Here is a 21,753-nt window from a genome sequence, read left to right on the forward strand (position 1 = left end):
AACAAAAATTCCATCTTGACCCGGAGAGAACCTGGAGTGAGAAGGATGTGTTGAGATGTGTTTCGCTAGCCTGTGTGTCTCCAGACATCGCGTGGATCAGATCCAAGACCATTGTGTGGTGGAGAGTTCCCTCTCACTGCATGTCTCCTGTCCTCTCTGAAGTGCTGCTTCCCGCATGGGCACCTCCAAATCCCCACACGTGGTGTCTGACCTGGGAGGTTTAGATTGGATATTGGGAAGAATTTCTTCACTGGAACGATTGTCAAGCATCAGAACAGGCTGCCCAGGGAAGTGGTGGATCACCATCCCCGTAGGGGTTTGAAAGACACGTAGATGAGCTTCTCAGGGACATGGATTAGGGGTGGACTTGGCTGTGTTAGGTTAGCAGTTGGACTTGATGATCTTAAAGGTCTTTTCCAACGAAAATTATTCTATGTTTCTTCCTGTTCTACCTGGTCTTCTTGCGACTGCTTCTGGCCTCTGCTCTCCCAGCCCCGAGGTCTTCCCTCTGCTTAATAAAGTAGCAGGAGGAGAGTTGCTGTCACTTTTAATCATAGGAGTAAAGCAGGGACAGAAAAGTTAGGTCCCCCAAATACCAGGACACTGATGGCTGGCACAATGAGTTGCCCTGACAGGTCATTCCCCTAGAAAAGGCTGCATGGAGACAAGATACTTTGGGATGGGCTGGGAGTGAGACCTCAGGTGCAGCACTGGGCAATGCAGAAAACACCGCTCTGTCCCTGGGCCTACTGGGACAAATTCAGCCTCTGGATAAGGAGGAATTGCATCATTACCTTTTCTGGGGAGTTTTTCCAGCTGTCTCCAGGTGCTTTCGGGCCACTGAGCTGAGGTCACCCCACTGGGAATAATTTTCTCCCTGTTGTGATGCCAGGAGCTGCAAGGAGCCGGCAGCTGCCAGGAGCTGCTTCCCCTTGGAAAGGTCCTCTGCGAGGGCCTGAGGACACCATGGTGCTGGGCAGCACGGTCCCAGCGCAGCCATCCCAGCTCCATAGCCACGGCAGTGCCTGCACTCACCGACTGCCCCGGGGGTAACAGCCACCCTTTCCTTCTTACTCAAACTCTCAGTGCGTGTTGCGACCTCCTGCAGCAATACAAATAAAAACGTCAGTCCTGCAACTGGTAATAGTGTTTCTATTCCTGCTGCCATTATGATTGCTTTTGCTACTACTAATAACAATATTTACATATTCAAAGCCACAGATGCAACACAGATGGTTTGGTTGGGACCTCTGAAAAAACTTCTTTCTATTACGTATATTTATGACAAAGACAGAGTGCCATATAGAGAACAAATAGAGAATGAAATAATTCCTTCCGTATACTCAACAGAGGCCAAAACTCATCCATTCCCTCTCACTGCTTCTCTCCTTTCTAACATTTGAGACTCTTTTCCAATACCAGGTCAGGGATGGTTTCCATATTTGTTCAGACTTGTCTAATTTTATTTTCCAGTTCAGCTATTATTTTTTCAGATGCAGCTTTTTCTGATGGATGGAAAATACAAAAGGAATCACTTATCTGCTCCCTGCAAGCTTTTTCCTGACCGCTGGGAAGCTCAGGCACTATTCCAGGCCTGCAGTAAACCTCGCCTTGCGGAGAAAACTTCATCCTTGTTTGCTGAGTTCACACGTCTGGGAATAATTTAAGCTAAAGGGAAAAACAAAAGTGTGAAAGACCGGCACCATCCCTGAGTCCACCTCGTTCCCTTCAGCACGTGGCCCTGCCCGGGAGGCTGGCCGAGGTCAAGCACGATGAACAGCCACATCTCCACCAGCCAACACCGCAAAGCAGGCAGACGGCAGCGCAGGGCAGGGCAGGGCAGGATTCTCGGCTGTTCCACAGAAACAGAAAGTGACAGAGCCTGCCAGTCCCACAGCACCCCCTCCTGCTCTTGGGGTGCCTGCTGCAGGGCTGGGGTTTCTTGGCAGCAGAGGAGCTTGGCTTGGGTGGCCACCTTGCTCTTGGCTCCTGGTTTTCCTGCAAAAATGAGGAGAAGCAGAAGGACAAGGCTGAAATTAATTCCTCTCTTGCTTGCATTGTTAAGTGTCTTTGAACTGGAATTATGCAAGACTCACCAGCATGAACAGCTTTCCTGTGAGTCTGCTTTGGTCTCTCGTCCGTATATTTATGGTCATGTTAACACAAGCATCTCCCCCACACTCACGGGTGTCGCATTTGTGGCCAACAGGACTCCCCAGCCCTTTTCTACTGACAAACACCCTTGGGGACACCCTGATCTTCCTGAGCAGCCCCAGACCTGGCAGGAAGACCAAGAGTAGGAGGAAGAGTAATGTGCTTTGCCACAACACAGCAGTGCTTAAACAGAGAAAGTCGTCGGACAGCACACTAATGAGTACAGCACAGCATCCCCAAGCACTAATGAGTAATAAAGTGCCCCACAAAACAAAAAGCCCCCAAGTGCTACTGAGGACTAAGTAGTCCCCTAATACTCACATCTCTCTCAGGTCAAATTCCACTCTTCAAACCAATCCCCATTACATTTTACACGTCAGGCTGAAGAAGGCCTCGGAGGGGCTGTTAGGGTCTATTGTAGGGGAATAAAGCAAGTGTCAAAGAGACTTTTAATGCCCAGTTAAAAATGGCCAAAATGCAGCCTGCAGTTACTTGATAAGCTGCAAGGTCTCTACTGGGAGAAATACTTTGTTTTTTAAATGGTCTCAGCCCTTGCACACTTAGAGGCTGGCCTTAGCTCTAAACTAAAGCTTTGTGAAGTACATTAAAACAATATTAAAAGCCAGGCTTTTGTTCCAGAAAGAATTTTAATGCCCTCTTTTTTTCCTCTCCTTATAACCATTATGACCAGTAATTACTGAGCACAGAGCGCTGCAGATCTCCGCAGCTCTGTGTGCTTTGCAGCGTCACCGCTGTCCCAGCACCGTGGCGGCTCCATTGCTGTGATCCCCACCTCCGGGCTTCTCAGTACAAATTACCTTCGTACTTTTAAAGGGAAACTTGCGAGATTACACCCATTTACTACTTCAATTAAACTTTTTTGTGAACAACTACCCGATCACCACACACTATGGTGTACATCATTTATGGAAATATTTGGACATTAAAAAAATCAGATCTTTGAACAGCCAGAGGTTTTTTCCAAAGCAGATCTGTAATTCGCTCAAAGATTCCGAGTGCCAACAGCCTGGAAACGTGGGGTTCAACAGAGACAGGGTGTTCCTCACATCCCGCGCTGTTCCCCTGCGCCGAGGGGCCCTGGGGCAGACCAGCCCGCGGGCAGCCGTGCTGCTATCTGTGCTTTGGGAGGCGTGTTTGCGTGGTAGCAAGCGAGGCCAGCACACAAAACTAACTGCATTTGAAGTTCCGTGCAAGCCTTGACTGTCAGGAGCGCTTCCATATTGCAAAACCTATTAGCTGCTTTACCGTTTTTGCAGTCATGCCAGTTCACTCATCCTGAAGCTTTTACCAAAGCATGACAGCTCATTTGTTTAGCTTGGGCCAGACTTAAAGTTCTGATGAAGCCTAATCCTGTGACCCGTATTTACTTTGGCCAGGGATGCTTTTTGCACAGACGACTTCCTATCCTTCCTAATCTTTCCCGCAGGAAAGGAGCTGGGAGTTGCGAGTCAGGAGGAAGGTAAAGCCAACCAGACATGCAGAGAAAGAGAAACAAATGCTGTACATGTTGGTGAAGTGGGCTAGGTCCAGAGACCTTGTCTGTTAAGGGAAGGAATTGAAGGGGGAGTCAGCACCTCTGCTGTCATCATGTGAGATGTGTCAAATCCATCATCGTTTCTCTGGAATTTTACCCACCTGGAAATACATCTGGCTGCATCTGCGACAGCTTCACGGCTGAAGGATGGAAAAGTCTCCACTCGACTTGAATTTATCAAACCTCCCACTGAAACAGAGAAGAATTTTGTGGGTACAATCCCCTGGCAAAGCCCTGGGACTCGACCCTGACAGGCTGCTCACGGGTCCTGGCCGTCCGTCCCCTATGGAGCCAGGTGGCTCCCAGCAGCACAGCGAAGCGCCGGTGCAAGGAGCTGCTCTCGTGGGTGACAACAGGGGCAGCGTGGGCCCTTCACCAGGCAGTGCAGCTGGATGCCAGCACTTGATAACATGAACTTCCTTGCTGCTTATCTCCATTAACTTAGGAGAAGCATGTGTAAATACCAGCCTTGTGCATCGGGCTTTTACCTCTCAAAAATCTGCCTCTTCATATCCCATACAGCCACATGCCACTTTTGACATTACGCTTTGATTTGCTGCAAATTCTTTGCAAGAAAACAGGGACTCTGGAATCGGTTCCAGCCTCCACCTTCTGCTTTAACATGCAGACTGACGCTGAGGTCTGCAGAGAAACTGGACAGGGAACTTTCTGATGCGATTACAGCTTGAGCTACACACAGAAAACACCCAACCTTCCCTTCGGTCCCACCTTCAACTCACTTCAGAACCCCTAAACGGTACCTGCGAGATTAAAGACAGATAGAGGAGGGGAAAGAAAAAAAATAGAGAGAGAGAAAGAGAAAAACCCAGCACACACACTGGTTGTTTTCTAAGAGAAAGCCAGGACCTTACGTGGCATTTACCTGGCTATGGAGGCATAAAAATCACCCAGGACTTTACATCATTTTTCCACTGGAAGCCAGATCCATGAAGTATCAAACCACTTGCTAAGAATGTCTGTCTTATCATGTTTTGAAGTAATGTGGTAAGCACAAGCTTACCTTTGCAAAGCAGCAGGGAGACACTGTGCACCGCAATGGCGCTGGGAGTGCTGGTGAGCTTCACAAACCCCTACTTTACATTCAGAAATAGTGCTCCAACAGCAGAGACACAACAATGGGGCAGAGGGCGTTTTCAGAAGACAAAAAGCCAGTCAGGTTTGGACAATGTTTGATAACTTGGGTTTGAACAATTTCCATGAGTTGAAATAAAAAGTTGAGTAGCTGGAAATATTCCCCAGTTTCATTCCCACGGAGCAGAAAGTTCTTAAAAGCATTCAAAGGTTAATGGGAACACGATGAAAGAACCATTTCTATAGAGCAGCATTTTGAGTAAATGCCTCCTCTGAATGTGTTTTCCAAGTGCTATAGCTGAGAAATTTGGGATAAGGTTCAAATCTCTCTCAAGCTTCTGGAAAGCGGTTGCCGAGGAAGCAATCCATTGCCCTGCTGCAGCGGAGCCCTGAAGCGCAGTGTGGCCACCCGGACAGTGTCCCACGCTGCATACGGGTTTGTCCCGGAATAACGTCTTCCCAAAGCTGACCCACACCTCTTGCCTCCAAGGGGGAAGTTGTCATCCTAAAGCTTCCCTAATTCAGCAATTGTGGATCATGGGAGCATGCTGCACCCCCAATTCCCATCTAACCATCAGGCCAAGGAGTGGTGTTTGAGAGTACAGCAGATTTGATCGGCAGAGGGCACACTTTCCTCCTGGTGTAAAACAGCATATCCCAGGCTTGCTTTACAAACCCAGAAGTGCACTGAAACAGCGTGTGGTGCCCCACAGCAGCTCAGAAGCCATTAATTACTAAATGAGCAACAGTGATGAGTCTCCCTCACGGTCAGCGTGTGGTTACCTGCTCCAGAGGGGCTGGGTTTGCAGCAGGGGCCGCAGCAGCTGCAGCTGCGCGTCGGCGCTTTCCCTGCCTGCGCCAGCTGCCCAGGCTGCACACGCAGCAGCTGCGACCACATGCAAAAGTTGGTAACGCAGTTACACATGTACCTCATTGATTAATTGGTACCACCATTTTATACAAGAGAAAAAACCCACCAACCTCTATAGCATTATAAAGAGCTGAATAGCTGTTTCACTATTATTGTAGTTTTTGCTGTCTACAAGTACTTACATTGGACCAAAGTGCTTGCAAAGGTTTTGCTAAGAATGTAAATCCGCTAGCAATATTAGGAGAAAGCCTGTAAAGGCCACTGTTTTTTAAACTACTTAAAAGCAGCTTAATGTGTGCTGTGCATTGAGTTTAGTTCTATAATAACCACCTTGCAAGGTTACCTCTCAACAAAACTGTGATCAGTAATGATGAACCTTAAAAAGTCTTCAGCACAGATATACATTTCAAACCTAATGGCTCCTGGGCAGCAAGGGATGTGTTTTATGCAGAACACATGCAGGAATTTTAGATGACCCTACCCAAAATGAACGCCGATCCCGCCACTGGCGAGCTCCTGGCCCCTCTGCTCTGGTTCTGCCCTGCCTGCCTGCACCCGAGCCCAGAGGGGAGGGCAGAGCAGATCAAATCGATTGCACGCTCCCATGCTGTGGATGTTAGTGAACAAGCTCCTCCTGACCCCTCCGCTTTCTGCCGTGGGAAAACGTTGGGAGGCTCATTTCTCCCTGTTTGCAGGAACAAACAGCAGTGGGTTTACATCGCAGGAAAATGTTACATTAATGAGCATGCTGCATCACAAGAAAACTTTCTCTTAATGAGCATGCTTCGTCACAGAAGCTACACTTTGAGTGTAGCCAAGCAGTTATGCAAACCACCAAGCCACCTCAGCAAAGTTCTCAAGATTCATCAGACTGAAGAAGCGAGACAGAAGTTTTGCATTTCTATTGAGTTAGCTTTAGTGCCACAGAAGGCACTGGGAAGAACGAAGGGGAGGAAGGGCTCTGGTGATAGACTGACCAAGCTGAGTCAGTGAGAAGCAATCAGAGCAAAGCAAACGAGGCAGCTGCGTGCCGGCAGACAGAGCTGGGCTGCGCTTGCCTTCCTGTTCGTGTTCACCAGGGCACGGCTCCTGCCATCAGCTGCATTGTGCTTGCAGGGAGCAGCAGCTGCAGTGATGGGTGGTTTCTGGGGAGACCTCTTTTGTACCTGCCAACAGGGCCGAGCAATGAACAGCCTGAGGCAACACCCGCTTCATTTCCCTAACACATAAGCGTGCTGTGCCCGGCTTTCAGATCACGCACAGGAGCCAGCCTGCAGCTGCCCAGTGTGCCTGTGTCCAGCACGTTCCTGCAGCTCTCTCCATCTCGGGAGGCAGGTGAGGTACAAAGAGCTGAAAGCCAAAAGGAGGAAGCAATGGGTGCTGTGGGTCACTGACCGTTTGTCTGTGCAGGGTGCATGTGAAGAAAGAAAAGCCTCGTTTTGCAGCTTAGCAGCATTCCCAGCATGTGCTTGCGTTTCATTAGGAAGCGGTAGTGATGTTCAGACACTGCGTCACTCTCCCTGTCCCACAATGCCAGCACTGAGCACTGCTGGCGCTGGAAGAGTCTCCAGGAGGCCGGTAACACTACAAAAGCCATGTGTCACAGAAAGAGCAGAAAAGGGATTTAGATTAACTGCGGTTAAGCATTTGTTCCCAAACCGTCTTAATCCAGGGAAGAGAAGAGGCAACATACCCCTGATCTGAGCATCTGCAGCCATGGCTCTGAGAACCTGCCCCCACTTCGCCTGCTCTGCCAAGCAAGCTCCTCACAGTCCATATCCAGGCGTAGCCAGCATAGTTGGCTATTTGCAAAAGCCCACAATCTTTAATTTAGCATTGACCTTGGCCTGCATAACGTCCAGCAGAGAAGATCAAGGTATGTGACCTCAGCCTGTCCTAACCCCTCAGCCACTCCATCCGCAGGACTCGCGCTGATGGTGGTGGGAGCTCCCTGCTCCAAGCAGCTCCAGCCTCAGCCCCAAGCACTCCGACTTGCCAGTGTGTTTGCAGAGCAGAGTGTGTCATACTGCTGAAGAGTGACAAATCACCAGGAAGGGCTCCCCCCGCACCCCAGCTCTGCTGTGCGCAGCTGAATTCCCCCGTGCCACATTAACAGCTAATAAAACAATAGAGCTTTTAGTGGTGAACTTCAAAGGGGTCTCGGGCAGATGAATGAATTTAGCATTTCTTCACTTGCTGTCAGCACCGAGGGAGCGAAGGGCAGGCAGAGGTCGAAGGCTTCAGCAGGCAGCGACTGGCGAATGCAGCCTGGTGTTCAGGCTACTGCAGAAAAATGAGTGGTAAGTACCAGGTTTTTCTTCAGCTTTATCGCTGCCCATCCACTTCAGCTGACCTATTTTATTTTTTTTAATCCTTTCTTTGTTTTATTTTCCTGTGCTACGTGACCACGACAAAAAAATGCCATCAAAATTAAAAACTCCCCACAGTTACACCTAAACCACAGGCCAAGTCACCAACAGCTCTTCCCAGTGTGGAGAATCTTTACGCAGACTGGCCCAAACTCAGGCAAGTGTAATTATTTTCAGATGTAGCAACACAATTGTATTTGGTAAACGTGCCTTGAGGTCTCACAACTAATTTGCAGCTACGTGTCCATCTACAGGATGATTTCTGCAAACCATTAGCTCATTGTCATGTGCAGTCACAATAAACATATGAATTAAGCTTTAAATCGTGCAACTAAGTAGATTGATATTACTTAAAAGGCAGCTCCCTTTCAGGAGCTGGAGAAGGAAGTACAAGGCAGCAGGAAAAACGTGGAGAATTTTATTTGTCTCGGATAGCATAGCTCAAACCATACCTCCCTGGCCATGGCAATAAAGACCCTTCATCAGCCCATTCCCACAAGGAGCAAGGCCGACGCAGAGCTGACCGACAGGAGTTACACCCACAACAGAGACGTCTGCAGGCGGAGAGGACGGCCAAGGTTTCACCGCTGCCCCAGCGAGGCCGGGCCAGCCACAGCTCCCCCAGGGCTGCAGCCTGCAGGGAGCTGGGAAGAGGCGAGAGACGAGAGAGATCTTGAACAGATGAAGCACCGTTTTGTGAAACTGCCGTAAGTGACACGGCTTAGTTGCTTTCTTACATTTCTCCTCCATTTTCCAACCAGCTCTCATTAAGTCCCAACCTTTAATCCCACACAGTATCCGAGGAAGAAAGAAAAAAATCTGATTGTTCTATGCAACTTTTTTTTTTGTATCCTTATGTAGTACATGATACCCAAAACAACAGGAATGAATTATCCTCGTTTGTAGAGTTGGCATATTTTAGCCTCTTGAATACCACCATCTATATTCTGCATCATTTCCAAGTCCAGCCCAAATGGAAAAGGACTGTAAAGGTTGCAATCGTTTATGTCACTCTCACATCTGCCACCAAACTTTCAAAGCATCCTCCATTTGGCCGCCCCGCAAGCTCTGCGCAGAGGGCGCCCCCCACGGCCGCGCAGGGACAGCCCGCGGCGCCGCTCCCCACGGCCGCGCCGGGACAGCCCGCGGCGCCGCTCCCCACGGCCGCGCCGGGACAGCCCGCGGCGCTGCTCCCCACGGCCGCGCAGGGACAGCCCATGGTGCTGCTCCCCACGGCCGCGCAGGGACAGCCCGCGGCGCTGCTCCCCACGGCCGCGCAGGGACAGCCCGCGGCGCTGCTCCCCACGGCCGCGCAGGGACAGCCCGCGGCGCTGCTCCCCACGGCCGCGCAGGGACAGCCCGCGGCGCCGCTCCCCACGGCCGCGCAGGGACAGCCCGCGGCGCCGCCCCCCACGGCCGCGCAGGGACAGCCCATGGTGCTGCTCCCCACGGCCGCGCAGGGACAGCTCCTGATAACCGAGCTGACAGCTTCTAGGTTCTCTAAAACCAGACCCTTCCAAGAATGCCCTTTATTCAGCAGTTGCTCCATTCAGTCTCGCTCCTTGTTTGCTTGTAATTTATTCCTTCTAAAAGTCTTGCCCTAGGCTAGTAGAAAATTAAAACAAGGAACCAGATTCTGCCTCCCCCCCCCCACTTCTGCTCTTTCATCAAGAACAGCAAAAATTTGGCACAGTTGAATATTTTGTTCAGCTCTTTCTTTCAGTCTTTGAAGTCCCCTAAAGCTTCACTAGGAGCCTAGGCTTGCACTCACATCTGCTTTCCATGAAACCATTTACCGCACTTTATTTGTGCCATATTAGATTTTTCAGGACAGGGACAGAACTAACGAAGCATTTACATTCCTGGAAAAGTGGCATATATACAACTACCATATTACTCTGATAGAAACAAACTACCACTGACATATTTCAAGTTCTCAAGCAAGCAGACGTGTTGCACTGCGGGCAATGGGTCCCAGAGCTGCTGGTTACTTTTTTTCTTTTTAATGCCCACATAAAATTAAACACCCTCAGTGCAGGTTTAATTTACACTGTTATCAAGAGACACTGTAGCACCTGTAAGAAAATGAAGGAAAATATCTTATAAAAGGGAGAGCTTGGATGAAAGCGTAATGAAAACAAATCGTGGTTGAACAGAAGCTGCAGAGACAGTATCAATGACACAGAGCACTGTCAACAAGATCACGGCATCATGCTGCTAACTGCCAAGGCATTTCTTTTACAAGCAGAAGGCTGATGCTGTGACAATGCTCTATTCCAAGGACTTTATTGCTATCAGAGCAGGAAAAGGGTGTTGATTGAGCCTGTATCAGATAGATCCCAGTGAACCCCAGGGACTATTGATTATCCTGCTGTTAGCTATTTTGTTTTTATCTCTTTAATAATAATAATAAAAACCCTAAGAAATATCTGTCCACTTCTCATGTTGAGAATGTTATTGATATTGTTCTAAGACAGAGGCAATAATGCAGCAACTGAGAAAAACATGCCTTGGAGGAGCCAGCATCAAGAGCCCAGCAAGCTCATTCTTTGAGCACGATCTCCAACAGCCCTTCCAGCCTAAAAAGAGGGAGTTTCTGACAGGTCAGCCAGAGCCCAGGAAGCCCAGAGCACTGCTGGTCCAAGCTCAGCAGAGCTCCAGGCGCTGGAGCTCACCGAAGAAACATTTCTTTTGGAATCGAACCCTTTGCCATCCAGGCAAAGGACCAAAATGCAACCAGACAATAAAGTGTGAAACATGCTTATATTCATTCAGGCTTGAGAGGAAAACATCACTTGCTGATTGAGCTTAATCACAGGAGCTGTGCATCAGACAGTAGGCAAAAGTCTTCATAATACTGCCTCACATCGCTTAAGGCAGAAATGGCCAGATCAAGCTGTTACACGCTCATTTGAGTAACCAAATACCAGATTTGGATGTCTAAATAGACAGGAAAAAAATCACACCACATGTTTAGCTATTAAAGACTGCAACAAAGGTGATAGCATGGTCTCCTTCCTCAGTTTCTCTCGCCATTTGAAAGTGAGAGAATAACACACCATTGACAGAAGTTATTTACTACATCTTGTCACCGAGAGGCAGGATCACAGCTAGATACAGGAGGATTACCCTGCGTTTCACAGTAAGCATGGCAAGTGCGCATACACCCTATCTGTAGAGCCCTTTTGGTTTCGTCCACCCCAAGCTGATCAGTGTTGGTTTAATCACCCAGTTTCCCAGGGTCTCCTCCCCTCTATCTGATACATCTTTCTTCCTAATGGTCTCTGTTTCTCTATATCTTTCCACGGAAAATACTTTCAAGTCTGGAAGGTATTGAAATAACTCGTAAGACAATCACTGCAGTCCCCAAAAGACAAACATCCCCACATCTCTTTGGTTACAAGAGGTGTCACTTACATACACGGCACCTTCACTACTGACATGTGCCTTTACTTTAAATTGCACATCCTTACAGAAATACCGGGACACGAATCAGGCGTTTAAAGGCAGCGCAGACCCGTAAGCCTTCCCTAAGCTGGCAGGGGCCCGGCTGCCCTCCCCGCGCGGGTCTCCCCGTCCGCGGGGACACCGCTTGTGCGGGCACCGTCACGGGGCCGTGGTGGATGTTGGGAGGCAGGGGGCCCAAGAAAGGGGTGTTTTTTCCTGCTGCTTTCGCAATTTGAATTATTTCATGATAGCAAAAACTTGGAGAGGAAAAAAACACAGCACTATGTTAAAAAAAGAGAAAAACTATGTTTAAGAGTGCTGTGCCAGGTAAAACTCCTCTGCTTTGTTATTATGAGAGTTCCCAATATTGATAATTTCTCCTAGTTGCTGGTTTGTAAGTTACTTCTGAGTAGAAAATTCAATTACATGGGCCAAGTCAACAATCGTGTTTTTCCTGGCAGCAGCTCCTTTTGCCAGTGGAAACATTCCCCCCGCTTTTCTTTCTTATTTTCTGGATCCAGCTCTGCAAAGTTCTAAATTCTTCCAGATCTCTGGTCTGATGTGATCATGAATATCCTGATTGTATTCCCCTGACTGACGGACTGGGGATGGATTAAGCAGGGATTACAGCCTGGAACGATCAAAATGTGCTTTCAGGGTCGGTAACTCTGCAGTAAGTCATAGTTCCAATGTACATTAACTATATAATCTAATTAACATGGCTGTTTATGTATTTAATGTTATTCTTAAAACTTTTTAATAAAAGAGGTTTTAAGGAGAATTATATGTTGTTTAAAATATAAGAACCTGTTCCTTAAATGTACAGTAGCCTGGGGTTTGCACTGTCATTAGTATTAAGATGACTAATAAAACTATCTCTTGCAATTAAAATGTGACTTGAGCAGTATAACGGGCCTAATTCTGCCCTCACTGATAGGTGGGAAAACCTCAGGCTTTCTCTGCTTTATTCAGGTACTTTGGGTTTACATTGTAGTAACTCAAGACAGAATTTAGTTCATTAGGATTAAAAAACTACCTTTTTAATAAACTGAGACTATTAAATCCATATAGGCACATAACTAAAAGCATCTGAATTTTCTAAGGTCCTCACCACTCACGGGTCTCCAGGCTGCCGTTATTTACTGAGTAGGAGCAGCAGGAATTAGTCTGCTGGGCACAAACCTCAGATGTTTTACTGCACAGGTTCACATACACACCTACGTACCTAATGATATCAAACCAAACAATTCATCAGGGCAAAAATCCAGACTACAGCAACGCGTTCAGCAGCTGCACCTGTGAGTGTAAAAAGAGCTTTCTATTTGATTTCAAGATCAAGGAATTAAAGTGGAGATGTTATGCAGTTGTCCATAAAAACTGAGATCTGAAACAAGTATTAATAAGTATTTTGCAGGACTGGGGATTCTCTGCTGCCCGCAATCCACCCGGCCTTGCAGTCGGCACCTCGAAGCTATCGGTTGTACTGCAATACTTCTACTCCAAAGCCATTTTTTAGCTTTCAGAAGATTTCTACATTCTCACTTGCTTTTGTGCCTGCTGGAACTGCAGCCAAGTGTCCCCGAGCGAACGGGGACATCACAAAACGCGCTGGGCACAGCTGGCGGCTGCAGCTGCTGCCTGCGGAGTTCGGGCAGGTATTCCAGGTCCATCAGGTGTCTCCGGACTCTGCACTTGCTGATCCACATTATGGGGTATCGAGAAGGTTTAATGTGGTGCATAGATACTGCTGAGCAATACTGAGGAGAGCCAGAGCGGGACGGGGCAATTCTGCCGCGCTCGCTCTCCCGCTGGCCGTCTCCTCCCACCCTCCTCTGGCCTACATTCTTACAGCTCTTTGCTGACCTGGGACCTTTTGAAATAAAAGGGAGCTGAAACATTTCGGCACATCCCGTTGCTGGCCCCTGATACCCCTGCTGCCCTCCTGACTAGAAAATCTGCCCAAGGGACTGCTGGTGCATGGACGCAGCCAAACAGGGAACAGGATGGACATTGGATCTCTGGATCACATCCCAGGTCCAGCAAGGAGGGTTCAGCCCTTTGCCCACCCAACACCTGCAGTCCTGGCACAGATTACAGCTCCCGTGGGCTGTCACCAGAGACGGGGTGGTGATGGCTTCGCTCGAGCCTGACCTTGAGCAGGAGTCAATCCATCAACCCCAGGAAGAAATTCACTTCACCATACTGCTGATCCTTCAAGCCACACAGAAAACTCTGCTCAAAGTCCCTTAAATGAAGGAGGAATGTTTCAATTTAAAGGAATTAGAAGCATCTTTAAAATGCAATGGTTCCCATCATACAAAGTCCCTGCACAGTGCACTGCCCGACAAGGCTGATTATTCCCCAGCCAGCTGGGGGCTTAGAAAATATGTTGAGCACTCAAATAATTTTAGATCCTGCTGCACTGTACATACCCAGAATCCAAGCAGGGTTCACGTTCAAGGGCTTATAAAAACTTGAATCTGCTCCAATAACTTAAATCACTCAATGAGGTTTATAGTGATTTAAAACCATTGGAACTCTCCACGTTTGGTGCACAAGGCTCCAGCTTGGAAGAGAATCAAGGCATGTTCCTGCATGGCAGCTCCAGGCATATTGAATCAATTTCAGCATGTAAAAATAATTAACAATGATAAAAATACATTAATAATACTGTAATTATAAGGCCAGGCCAAAGTTCCAGCCTGAAGAAAAAAAAATGGCTGCAGAAATTCAACAAGGTTTGTGAACAGCTTGAACTGGGAGTAATGAGGGATTTCAGTGACAGGAAAATAAATGGAGAAAAATCAAGGGTAAAGAGCAAAGGAAGATCACGTTTGTCAGTAGTTAGAAAGTTTTACTGGCCTGAGCTGCAGAACTTGCTAAATTCCGTCCTGGAGCCAGGCCAGCGCAGCATTGCTGGGCCAAGGGATCAGAAACAATTCAAGGTCCATAATCCTGCAAGCCATCAGGACCAGGATCGAGTGCTATATATCATGGAGCTGGCTCATAAATCTCTGCTTTCTAGTAGCATATAGTAGGAAAGCCAAATATAGCACCTGTCTGGAAAGGATGCGGGGTGGTCTGAAGGATGGTTTTCAAGAGCTTCCCAGAACCAGCGCTGTCCCCACAGGGTGATGTCAAGCCCCAGAGCCAACAGGAATGTGGCCATTTCTAGACAAGCTTTCCAGCACCTGGTACATCAGTTTCCAGCCTGGACCAGCACCAGGTAATGCCTGAGGCTGCAGGAATAAATAATGTCAGGGACAACATAAACCCCCAAATGGCTTAGTCACATCAAACAACTGATTCTTGTCTTGGTCAGTAGTTCAGGATGGTTCTCATATCATCAAGGCTCATCCACCCACTTGCTGCGTCCTCGGCCATCATGCAGCCGCCTCCTTGAGCCTTTCAGTAATACCATCCCATCCTGCAGAAGAGTTTGTAAAATACACTAGGTCTGTCCAGAGGCTGTGGGGAAAGAACACGCAAACTATAAACTATCACAATTTCCAGCACACATGGTGGATGGAGGAAGGCTGGACACAGACAGGTGACATCTCTTTTTGTAGTGGAAAGGCACGTTAATTTTAATTCCCTTGGCAGCAGAAAGGAGAGGTGTCTTCTCATTGTTCGTGTTAAGGTGAGCCTGAGTGCAGAAGATAAGTACTCTGCTTCCACAGGTACCAGCAGGAAAACAAAGCCTAATCTTATGCCATTATATTAACCATTCTGCTGTGGTTTTGAAGTGAACTTTTTGCTTTGGCGTGAATTCCCATCTCATTTGCTGTGAAATACAACAGAGCTCAGGACAACTGTAACCAAGAGAGATTTCTACGAAAAAAAGCAGCCTGTAAACCCTTTACTATCTTTAATCATGAAAATAATTCAGTTGCTTCAAACCTGATATTCATGGCTAGGGCCCAAGGACCTTGCAATTCACAAAAGCACTGAAGGGATCCATAAAAACTGGCTGGCCATGAGGAATTTACACTTGTTTTTTAAAGGGAGTAAAAATGTGGCTACAGTAATTTAGAAGAGTTTATGTATTCAGGCCTTTGAGAGGTTTAAATCCCTCAGTTAAGACAGATGCATTGGTGCATTAGTGAGCCCTCAGGCAGCCTAAAGAGCCAGAAGAAATGACATGCCAGAAGTGTTCCTGGGCAGAGAGTGCCTTGAATCTCGCCCTGCCCACAAGAGTGGTCTCTGACTCGGCTGCATGGTGGACTCCAGCTCATCATCTCCCACGTTCAAAGCATCCTTGTCTAAGCATCTAACCACGTCCCTTCCACCCCTCGTGCCACCGTTCGGGGCCCCTCGTGGCGAGGCTCAGATACCTCGGATCCCTCAGCTCCCCTTGAGCAGCCCCTTGCCCCACCCACCCCCCAGCATCAGAGAGGCCCCTTGCCCGGTGCAGTTCTGGTCCCCTGGGACAAGCAAGAGCTTTTGGCAGACAGAAACACCCAGGATGGGGAAGCTGAGGAAGGAAAGTGCTTTCAAAGGGCTCAAGAAAAGGCAGGGTCTTTGAGAGATAATGACAGTCCCCAGCCCCACAGCATGCAAGACTAATTGCAAAGCCCATGTCCCTGACGTGGGTTTCCCACTCTAAGCCCTTCTCTGTTTCCCATATTCACGTGATAATTCTGTCCAAACATTTTAATCCTACCTACTAAGGGGACAGAAAAGAATTTACTATTTAGAAATAAATCTAGGGAAAATACAAGAACACAGGAAGGAAAGAGCTGGTGGTTGCAAGAGCTGTGAGCTCTGACTTTAGAGGGCCCCAGAGCCCGAGACTTTGACTCCACATGTTGCCCTCAGGTACTTGGGGGAGATGTTACCCCTCTCTGCAGCATGTGGTCAACACCATAACAGTTTAAGCTGCCTTCCACAGTGTCATACACCTCTTACGATATCATCAGACACTGCTGACAATTTGCTGGCAGATTGCAAGAATTTGGGGCATTATGTTTTTGCTGCTTGGAGGGAAAAGGGCTGTCACCACCAAGTGCTCCTCGCTGCTGCAGCATTAGACCTGAAAACAAGAAGAACTGAGAAAAAACAGCTGCTGCCAAGACACCAAGTCAGGGACAGCCCAGCATTGACAGAAGCAGCTGGCTCCAAAGGGCTGGTGTGTCACAGCTCAAAGGGCCCTGACTCACCTCTGCGTCTCCCAGCGCTGCAATCCCAGGGAAAGCCCAGTTGGCTTTGCTGGTCACAAACCCAGCAAGCATGGGGAAAGGTACTTTTCTTGCTCCAGCTTTGGGTGTGCATTTTATTCTCCTTGCCTTGGTGCCCTTGGGGAGGCTGTTGGCTGCATTAGATGGTGGGTTTTATTTTCCTAGCCTGTTGTACCGCTCTTGGGAGAAGTTGTTACAGTTGTAGTTGTATTTTTCCAGATTTTCCAAGCTTACCAGCTCCCCAGGGTGCTGTTTGCCTGAGTGGTTTGGTACAGTTTTATTTTTACAATAACTATTACACTTTTTAATTTTATTTTTGTATGTTAATTAAATACTTTTTAATCACAATGCAGACGCAGTTGCGGGGGCCAAGAAAAATACATAAACAAGAAGAGAATCCAAACATATATCTGCCCAGCATGGTACAGAAAAGCTTTCCAAATCCAAGTTCAATCTATCCCAGTCCTGGATCTCAGCATTGAAATGTTAACAACTCGACTCAGCCCCCAACAGTCTGCTCTTCAGTCCACCACAGATCTTTTCTTTGGATTTTCAATAGGGAAGGTAAAATGCCCAGAGAGTAGCCAGCATGTACATACGAGAGAAATGCCGAGCCCTGGCACTTGCTCCGCCCACCCCAGGTTTACAGCAGTCCTTGAATCACAGAAAAATGCCCTGAGGTTCTCCTTAAACAGCGCTTGTCAGATCACGCTGGAAACGCTGCAGTTCAGCCTGCAGCCCGCGGTGTGCCCCAGCCCAGCGGTGTGTCCCTGCTGCCCAGCGGTGTGTCCCAGCCCAGCACTCGCCCCCGCTGCCCACGGTGTGCCCCTGCTGCCCACGGTGTGCCCCTGCTGCCCATCGGTGTGCCCCAGCCCAGCACTCACCCCCGCTGCCCACGGTGTGCCCCTGCTGCCCACGGTGTGCCCCTGCTGCCCATCGGTGTGCCCCAGCCCAGCACTCGCCCCCGCTGCCCACGGTGTGCCCCTGCTGCCCACGGTGTGCCCCTGCTGCCCACGGTGTGCCCCTGCTGCCCATCGGTGTGTCCCAGCCCAGCGGTGTGTGCCTGCTGCCCGCGGTGTGCCCCAGCCCAGCGGTGTGCCCCTGCTGCCCATCGGTGTGTCCCAGCCCGGCACTCGCCCCCGCATGAGCCAGGGTGAGTCAGCTTGTTGCCCCCGCACAGCCAGCGGAAAGGAAGAAAAGAGACCACTGACATCGGGAGAGCCGTGTCCTGGCCTGGCGTGCTCACAGCCACCTCTTTAAAGTGCCAGCACCGTAAAATTCCTGCCATGCCTGAGGAATAAAGTGTGAGAGCTCATTTAAAATGAGAGATATTAGAAGGGAGAGCTGCAGGTGATGAGGTGATGGCATTTCTTTGGCTCAGGGCCAGGAGGGTAGGAAAAGAAAACAAGCTAGATGCGTTATATCCTACATGCCTTGGCAGCTCAACAAAGTGACACTCATGTAGGGCTCATGAACGAGCCAGTTAATGACAGGGAAGTGGCATTAACTGCAGCGCTAGGAGAACTGTAAGAAATTAGAGCTGAAGGTCATTCAAAGCACAGGAGAGACAAGGCAAATGATAGAAATCCAGCAGCAGCGTTTATGTGAAAAGTCAACATATTAGGCATGCAACAGAAGCAGAGAAGATGTTTCTTCTGAGAATCTATGTGTGAGTTTTGCACACCTGTCACCTCTATTTTTCAAATGTTTGGCTAAGCAGTGATTTCTTCCCTGTCTCCATATATCTGAACCACGTGAGTTAAAGGCTGGGGATGGTGCAAGGTGGAACAGCTGAGTATAAGGACCTCTCGTCCTCAAAAACAGGTCTCCAGCAATACTTTCAAAATTATATGGCACAAACCACAACGATAGTTATCTGGACACATACAAAAGCTAAATAATATTATTTCAGATATATCCCTGCCTCTCTGTTGCAAGAACCCTGAATGAACGACCATGCTGCCGCAATGAACGATGACCCATACTGGGCGCGAGCACTGGGTGCCCGTCGTCCCGTCTCGCTCCGCCGGCACAGCCCGGCTCCGGCGCCCCCGCACTGCTCAGCCGCAGGTACCCCCAGCCAGGTGCCCGCTAAGGACACTCAGCCACCCTTTGCGCCTGCTGTGGGCCTGATGACTCTTCCGATCACTCAGAGAACTTTTGGGACTGGGCCATATTACAAGGATGTTTTCTAGTACTAATTATTAGTGTTACCCCCAAAACTACTGTTGTTTCAAGTGGAAAGCTAATTCTAACAAACACGTCCAATCTCTCAATTTAAAGCTGGGCAGAAAATTCAAAAGCAGTTTAACTTCGGAAAACACATTCTGATTAAAATGGATTGTTTCATGGTATTACAAAGAATATTTGAAGAACATTCAAAAGACAAGATTTGCTAAGCAATGTCTAGTTTTACTGTTTTCCCACAATAAAGTTTTCAATGTTTGTGCTCCTTTTCATGTTGCAGGGAAAACCACGGCTGTGCCTGCCCCTTCAGCACGAGCTCCGAAGCCAGCCTAGCATGTGAGAACTTACCACATTTGTCGTAAATACATTTTTGTTTGTTTGTTCTTTTGTAATTTATAGCAATTTGATTAGAACTTTTGTGAACAAGCAGCAGCTCTCCTGCTCTTGTAATTTGTCCAAAAAGACAAACAACAAGGCTCAGCTGCTTGGCTGCCAAGGAGAAAGGTCACGTTACTGACCTCCATTTTGGGATATCAGTTACAGCCACCTCAGCACTCCCCATTGCCTGCTGCAGTTGTTCCTCTTCTAAATATAGCTGCTTTTAGTTGCAGAATATTCTCTTTTTGTATTCAATGGCAATATGCTTCATCACTCCCCCAAAAAAAGCACATCACAGGATACTGGCAGTATTTATCATTAGAAGTTACAGCCTGTGTGCTGCCTTATTTATTGAGTGTTGACAGAGACTTTGATGCTGCTGGTACACCCAAGTAAAGACAGCACTGTTTAAACTGTTTAAGCTTAAAACAGCAAAGTTGGGCCATATTAGTTGGCCCAAATAAAGTTGGACAAGCAGCTTGATATAACATCTCATCAAGTCATTTTGAAGAGAAAAACTAGATTCATAGATACATGCTACACTGAAGGTTGTTTTACATTTCAATCACAGGAGCGTAAGCTGGCCTGAAATGTCCAGATGGACAAGGCAAAGAGATGCACAAGTGGGAAACAGGATCTAGACAATTCCCCGTGGAAGCGAATCAGCTCCCGAGAGCCTCCCTTCCTCCCCAGAGCAGTGGGTGGTGGGGACAAAGTCAACCCCAGAGTATTCATGAGAAAATCTCAGGATGTCTATTCGTTTGGGAAGTCACAACACAGTGGGAGACTGATCCATCTTCCTCCAGGGAAAACCCAGTGTCTTGTGCCAGCATCCCATTGCCTGGGGCAACCAGGGTCTGAGCAACGTGCTCCTTTCCAGTAGCCTCTCTTCCTTCCTTTCCTGCTATAGTGACGTAGATACCTAAAGCTTCTGTCCCTAGAGGATGTCTATCTTTGTCCAGCAACTACAGGGATCCCTTAGTACCAACAGTTATCCACAGAGCTTACCCTGCAAGAATAAACACTAACTGATTTCACTACCCATCATCTGAGACCCAGTTTGGACTTGGGGGACATTGATGAAAGTCTTTCAAAATACACCAGGGATAAGTGAGAAAGCTTGGTTCGCACAAGGCATTTTTGGCATTCCCACAAGTCTCAGATGTGCACAGCCTAAACACAACCAGTGGAGACTAAAAGAACTTTGACCCTATTTTCTTCTTGCCTTTCATTTCAAGAAAAGAAGCCAGAAGGCCCCACGCATGCCCGCGGGCACACACGCTCGCCCAGCACCCTGGCTCAGGCCCCCTTTTCATCCTTTCCAGGGGAAGGAAACTCCCTCCTGGAGCCCGGCCGGGCTGTCCAGGGCATGTCGCGCTTCTCTTCATCTCTGCAGTCTCAGAAGAACAGAAAGAGTGCTGTCGGGTGTTGAACAAACGCCACGCTTGACTTTTCACTGGACTCTTACGGGCCCAGAACAAAAGCCTGGATCCCAACCCACTGAAATTTTGGGGCATTTGAAATCTGGATTCAGATCTGAAGCTTGTGGTTGGACTTCCATCTCCAGGGTTTCAGTTCAGAGTTCAGCTCATAAACACTTCTGCCACGGGCTTTTTCTGCCTTACTCCACCGTGAATCAGGAGTTACTGCTATTAAGTTAGATAGGATCATAAGTGGGAATAGAACAAATTTTACTCACATAGCCAGCCATACCTTTTCACTTTTTCATTTCTGGGTTAAAATACACAGTTAGGGACAGTGGCTCATATATGTGTACATGGTGCACACAGTCCTGTAATAAAGCATGGCAGCACAATGGTAGGGGAGGTGAAATTAAGCAGGACGAAGACCCAAGTCTCAACAAAAGTGCTCAAAAGTGGATGTAGAAATTCATCTGCCTCTTCCGCCAAATGATCAGCAGCAGCACCAGAGCAGCACGCACTGCAGACCCCGCTGCTACGAGCCTACACACATCCACCTCAAAATGTCCTTGCTCATGAGCTGCTCACTGAAAAACCAGCTCATCACTCAGAGCAGACAAGAGCCACATCTGAGGCTTCACCAGACGAAACACCCCTGTCTCAACAATGAAATAATAAACACTTTAACATAAAGTAAGAAAAGCTGCCTATGGCCTTGTAATAGCAGAACTCCAAACCTGCACACTCCAACTCCGCGCATATTGCTTTAAAAACTACTGTAAAGCTTTTCTGCTGCTCAGGTACCACGGAGGGGAGAACCTGAACGGGAGGTGCTCCCAGCCTGGCGCTGAGCCGCTGGGAAATGCTGAGCGGAGCGCCAGTGCACCGGCCGCTGGGTCGCGGGGACCCCGAGAGCCCGATGCTGTTTCGGCAATGGTTTGGGGAGGTGATGCTACGACCCTTCTCTCTCCCCCTGACTTTTTGCTGCTGCTGATTCTGTTCCTGCATTACAAATTCCCTGACCATTGAGGACTCCCTGGCAGAAGATTTAATAAGGCCTTTTTCCTTGCTTACCATTTTCATGGCATGATCTCTTTTTAGG

General features: G+C 48.3%; 1 long non-coding RNA gene across 2 annotated transcripts in view; it reads right to left on the reverse strand.

Moving 5' to 3' along the window:
• Window positions 1-21,753, reverse strand: part of LOC110358998 (uncharacterized) — a 44,417-nt gene that overhangs the window by 17,279 nt on the left and 5,385 nt on the right. Inside the window, exons 2-7 of one of the 2 annotated variants that reach the window (XR_010466505.1) lie at window positions 3,811-3,898; window positions 2,476-2,566; window positions 2,097-2,278; window positions 1,036-1,998; window positions 795-877; window positions 32-511 (exon numbers count right to left, since the gene is read on the reverse strand). This is a non-coding gene — a long non-coding RNA (uncharacterized LOC110358998). Of the gene's footprint in view, window positions 1-31; window positions 512-794; window positions 1,999-2,096; window positions 2,279-2,475; window positions 2,567-3,810; window positions 3,899-21,753 lie in introns of both variants that reach the window. The other variant, XR_010466504.1, reaches the window with a different exon arrangement.

Source organism: Columba livia, chromosome 16, assembly GCF_036013475.1.
Source record: "Columba livia isolate bColLiv1 breed racing homer chromosome 16, bColLiv1.pat.W.v2, whole genome shotgun sequence".
Classification (NCBI taxonomy): domain Eukaryota; kingdom Metazoa; phylum Chordata; class Aves; order Columbiformes; family Columbidae; genus Columba; species Columba livia.